General features: G+C 37.2%; 1 long non-coding RNA gene across 2 annotated transcripts; it reads right to left on the reverse strand.

The window, feature by feature from the left end:
- Nucleotides 1-523: 523 nt before the first annotated feature.
- On the reverse strand, nucleotides 524-3,793 carry LOC133858728 (uncharacterized). 2 transcript variants are annotated; one of them, XR_009898560.1, is made up of 7 exons: nucleotides 2,830-3,793; nucleotides 2,088-2,159; nucleotides 1,733-1,757; nucleotides 1,466-1,523; nucleotides 1,265-1,370; nucleotides 958-1,148; nucleotides 524-845 (listed from the first exon to the last, which is right to left on the reverse strand). It is a non-coding gene; the product is annotated as an uncharacterized LOC133858728 (long non-coding RNA). The 2 variants fall into 2 exon arrangements; XR_009898559.1 differs by having other exon boundaries at nucleotides 525-845; nucleotides 1,466-1,598.
- Nucleotides 3,794-6,000: the final 2,207 nt, after the last annotated feature.

Here is a 6,000-nt window from a genome sequence, read left to right on the forward strand (position 1 = left end):
ATTTTCATCAAACGTACAAGCAAACATGATTTCATGCTCCTGACAAATCCACTATATAGACATTTATGTCTGACGGACAATAAGTAGGTGGTTCCCCCCCCCCCCCCCCCCCCCCCCTCCACAACATCCACACAACACATGTGATAACAAAAATTCATTGGAATTCATTACAAACAGACAAGAACCAAGTTCACAAGCATAATGTTTCCAAGCTTGCAAGAAAATGTTAAAAATAAGTGGAAAATGCTGAGTCCAGAAACAACAATTAGAAATTTAGAATGCTTCATATGAAAAAGAGTTAGCACCTATAACTCTGTTATAGGCTTTAGATCTACCTACTCCAAGAAGAGTGAATCTTGAAATTGCCTAACAGTTAGTTAGTCACTCATTTTGCTAAATGCTTCTCAGTTGCTACGTCACTCATTCAGTTGCTCACAAAAATGACACATCATAAGAGAATATCGTTATATGTATTCCAACAATAATATCACTTGAACCATGAAATATCACGTTAGGCAATAGAAACAATGGAATATATATCAACTTTGCAGGTAATGCTTAAAAACCTTACACTTACATCAAGTAAATGAGATCTCCTAATAATTTAAGTTAATTAGTGGATACCACAAAGATTAATTTACAACTTGCATGTAGATTTAATCTTACTGTATGAATCTTTCATTGCCAAAATGACTTTGATTCTATCTCATATCTATTAAAGGGACGGGAGGAGAAAAGCTTAACTATGATTATCCTTTCAGTGAATACTTTTTCCCCGTGAATGCTTGAAACTTTGGCTCTTCTATCTTCTGCTGCAGCTCTTGATTGTTGTTCTTTGGGGCAACCTACCATTACAAAAACCAATAAGTTTTTGCACCAGTTATGCAAGAATTTTTTATTTATTTTTATTTTTTTTCAAAAAATAGGGAGCTTTATTACAAGACAAGAAAGACGTACTTTTGGTGCTTCCTTTTCAGGTTTGTTTGCATTTGAACCAAACACAAGCCTTCCAGAGGGTTGATGTGAGGCAGGATTTGTTGACTTAGAATAATTGGTTCCATTTTGACCCTCTGGTTGGTCGTGCTTAAGCAACCATGATGGTATCACCAGTGGTTAAACAAGAGTAGCCCCTTAATGATCTTTCCAACCTGCAAATGAACATTGAGGTAAGATACGAGACAAGAGTAACACGTGCGCACACGGAGAGCATGGCTGTTGCTAAGGTATATATATATATATATATGAAAATGGCAAATTCACTAACATAGCTTTGGGGTTGGAGATATCTAAGAAGTCCTTGGTGTGGGGCTGCAGCTTCACATATGTTCCCTTTGCAAGGCTGGCATTCTTCACTTGCACCACGTCTCCCTCTAGCAGTGAAAAAAACAAAAGGCAGCACTAAATTAGAGGCAAAACATCAGGAGAACCATAGCAATTTTAGAAGATCAAAGAGAGAAAAGCATACCCAGCATGGTAAATATATCAGTCCCTCATCAGCAACAAATTCTAGGACTCCACATTGACTAACTCGTCCAGCAGAAGGATTTCTTAATTAGTTCAAATAATATAGGGTACTCTATGTCTAAAGTTGCTGGACCCTAAAAAATCCAAATGTCTTAGTTCATGTTTTCAGGAATAAAATACTTCAGCTTTAAGAACTATCAAGAATTAAGAGAAAATAAACATATAAACAGAGGATATTATCACAAAATTGGTCTAGCAGTAAACGTACTTTTATCACCCTTTTCCAAATGTGCCTGCAAAGATTCAGAGAAATAATAAATTTGGAATCAGACATCAATAAAAAATCAAGAGCCTAACTAAAGAGTAAATACTAGACCAACTCATGTATACAATACGAAAACTAATTATGTGTATAAACCAGTATTTTCCTCTATGTCATGAGTTATTATAAATATCAACTTAGTCAATAATGCAAATTGGTAAGCTTACAAATCTAACAACCAATTTCAAGGGATTCTTATAATTAGTTAGAGTCTAACAGAGATGATTCTAACATTTCCAATTTAACCAATAGAATTGCTCATAGTAAAGTAAATGAAATTCAGCAAAGGCAACTGTCAAACCTTATCAATGAAGGAGACAGGGTAACAACGAGAAATCCGTTCAAAGATTGAATTACCAGAGTCTTCATAATCCTTTTAACAATCAAAACAAACAATCAGATGAGTGATCAAAAGCTGAGCTGGGAGCAACATATAAAATTGAAAAAGTTTGATATAGAGAACATATAAGCTCATTAATTGCTACTCACCAAATGATGCTATCACAGAAATAAACCATCCCTGAAATCTTACTTATTCCACAAGACATGCAAAGGGCCACTATTTTTTAGTCCATACATTCATGCTAATCGATTGAATTGACCAAGGTTACAACCAATACAGAAGAGAAATCAAATTCTCCATAGAATTGGTTTCCCACCATTTTTTAAGACTTATATTGTTTTCAAAGATAATAATTCAGCTATTAACATACCATGATTAATGCGCTTGAGAAGTTTAAACAGAAAAAACCATTATCTTTCGGCCATAACAAACCCAGAAATTTCAACAGGAAAAAAAAAATTGCTCAATAACCATCACCCCCAATTCGGCCCTGCCACAACCAAAATCCGTAAAAGGAATAACACCCAAAAATATCTTTCCCCTCTACTCCATTCGATTTTAGCTATGCAAAACTTCCAGCTACCAAAAACATCAACCCAAAACAGAAAACACCCAAAAATCATTCCCCTCTCTTCCATGACCTTTTAAAACAGTTTCCTTAGGTTTCTCTGTAAAACCAAACAAAGTGCAAAGATGTTACCTTATTTCAGAGACAGAGACTGTAGAGAGAGAATGCGGTGGTCGGCGCTCCTGCTCGGCTGTGGGCGGTGCTCCGTGTTAGAAATAAAAGATAAAGGGAAGACAGTGAACACAGAGAAGGAGAAGAGGGAAGAAGAAGACAAACACAAGGTAAAATTAAGGACTACATTGTTGCTGATTTCATTGCCTATTCTGTTACAAAATGGTCTAATATATACACTTAACAAAGGTTAAACACTAGAGTACAAAAACATAAACTAAAGAAGAAATACAAATGGGTATGGCTCGAAGGTATGGGTTGAGATAGAGGAGTGGTTGCTGCAGATTTGGGGATGGCTTGGTGCAGTGGAGCGGTGACTTGCTTGCTGCCGTGGATATCCTCTAATATTCCCCTACAAACTGATAGTAGGAACTTCCTTCGGTTTGACTTTTACTTCTAATTAATTTTTTTTTTTTAATAGCAACTAAACATAGAAATTACAACAAATAGGTCCAAAAACAGCATGCTTACAAAAGAAAAGTGAAATACAACAAAGAGCCAACAAAAATAAATGGGAAGGAGAAATAGAGAAGGGAAAGAAGAAGAAAAGAAGAACATAAGGTAAAACTAAAGATTACATCTTGCTGATTTTGATTACATAGTTTTGATTACAAGGCTAATATATAGACATAATAAAGGTTAAGAACCAGATGACAAAATGAAAACTAAAAGAGAAATATAAGAAGGTACGGGTGGAATATTTGAGGAATGGTTTGCTGTGCTGTTGGCGTGGAAGACTCGTTGCAGAGAGGATGGCTTGACTTGCTGTGGATAACTTGTTGCAAATATGGCTTGCAGCTCTGGATGGCTTGTTGCACAGATAGAGGAATGGGCTTAGCTTGCTGCAGAGATGTGCTTGACTTGCCGTTCGAGAATCCCCGCAAATTGATGGGGAAAAACTTCCTTCAGTAGTTTAGTTTGTGTTTTGCTTCTTATCATTATTTATTTATTTTTTTTAATGGATTAGCTCGGGTTTTCAAACTGTACTACAAAACCAGACTTTGGGCCATCAATGGGTCAAGAAAAGAGTCAACAAACTGCTTAAAAGAGCTTGGGTCTTAAAAATTACCTCAAGCAAAAAATTGGGCCAATAATGGGCCAAGAGAAAAGAGCCGAATAACTTTTAAATAGGTTTGGGCCTTTGAACATTTGCCGCAAGCTATAAATTGGGTCATCAATGGACTAAGAGAAAAGAGCTAACAAAAGACTTAAATGAGCTTAGGCCTTTGAACATTTGTCACAAATTAGAAATTGGGCCATCAATAGACCAAGAGAAGAAGGCCAACTATGGGCTTTCCATATTTTTTTTTTTTTTTTAAATGTCCGACTAACCATAACAATTACTTAAACAAATACAACCGAAACATATCTTACAAAAAGTGAAACGTAAGATTAGGTAAAACACACAAAAGAGACAAACAATGAAACAAAAGAGAAAGTGAAAACGTAAGTGCAAAGTCAGATATAACGGAAGAGTTTAGAAAAAAAGAAGAGTGAAAGTGAAACATAGACCCTAGACCATCGACAATACTGTGAAACATAGAACATACTGTGATGACCATGGACCATAGACAAAATTGTAAAATGCAACGGTAGAGTGTAAAAAATTAAAAAGGAAGACATTTAATATTAAAATACACACAAAGGTAGGCTCACGTGTAGACAAATATAAGGCAGATACCGAGATTTTCAAAGAGTGTAGGGAGAGGAGAGACGGAGAAAAGAACAGCTACCGAGGAGATTGAAAGACCAGAAAAACAAAAGACGTGTTTCTGAGATGGTAATGTTTCTGTTTTTACTTCTAGCTAAGCTGAGATGGGTATTGAGACAGGCTGGGTTGGTTTTCGTCTTCTTTTCATGGCGTTGTGGCGGTGTAGATCACTGTAGAAGACGAAGGAGAGAGAGAGTGAGAGTGAGATTGTAGAGTCAGTGCATTGGGAGAGTGAGAGTTAGATGATGTAAAAATGAAGAGAAAAGAAGAAGATAGATCTGAAAGTAAAGAGAAGGAGATGCAGGTCGTGTGTTAGAGGCTGTGGCTAAGGTGTTTGACAAAAGGTCTGAAAGAGAGTAAGGAGAGTGAGAGTTAGAGGATGTAAAAATGAAGAGAAAAGAAGAAGATAGATCTGAAAGTAAAGAGAAGGAGATGCAGGTCGTGTGTTAGAGGCTGTGGCTAAGGTGTTTGACAAAAGGTCTGAAAGAGAGTAAGGAGAGTGAGAGTTAGAGGATGTAAAAATGAAGAGAAAAGAAGAAGATAGATCTGAAAGTAAAGAGAAGGAGATGCAGGTCGTGTGTTAGAGGCTTTGGCTAAGGTGTTTGACAAAAGGTCTGAAAGAGAGTAAGGAGCGTTTTTTATTTTTTATTTTTTTTATTTTTTAAAGAGATGGAGAGGGTGCAAAGGTTGGCGTAGAATTCTGAATATTGGGGAGAAATCTGGGGAGAAATTTGTCTATGTGGTGTTGGGTGTAAGAGGTTGGGAGAGTGAATGACGAGGTGGCTGCAAAAGTAGAGACAGCAAAGAACGCTGAGCGAGAGGCTCTCATGAAGCTTGGCATTGTGATGGAGGAGGCAGATAGGAGCAACAGAAGGACAGAGCGGGTGACTGAGCAGCTGGAGGCAGCACAATCAGCAAATTCAGAAATGGAAGCAGAGTTGAGAAAGATTAAAGTGCAGTCTGATCAGTAGAGGAAGGATGCGGAAGCAGCTGTAGCAATGCTTTCAGCAGGGAATAATGGAAAGTTCATGGAGAGAACTGGATCGTTGGACGGGATCACCGATTTGCAGGGACAGTGTTTGGGTGTTGGTGAAGTGTTTGAAGATGAGGGGTTTACGGTTGCCATGGGAAGGAGGATTGAAAGAGACTTGGCGTTGGCTTTGGATGCTCTGATACCATGTTAGAAAAATAAATGGGAAGGAGAAACAGAGAAGGGAAAGAAGAACAAGAGAAGAACACAAGGTAAAACTAAAGACTACATCTTGCTGATCTTGATTACATAGTTTTGATTACAAAATAGGCTAATATATGGACTTAATAAAGGTTAAGAACCAGAGGACAAAAGGAAAAACTAAATGAGAAATATAAGAAGGTATGGGTGGAAGATTTGAAGAATGGTCTGCTGAGCTGTTGGCATGGAA

Source organism: Alnus glutinosa, chromosome 1 (assembly GCF_958979055.1).
Source record: "Alnus glutinosa chromosome 1, dhAlnGlut1.1, whole genome shotgun sequence".
Lineage (NCBI taxonomy): Eukaryota > Viridiplantae > Streptophyta > Magnoliopsida > Fagales > Betulaceae > Alnus > Alnus glutinosa.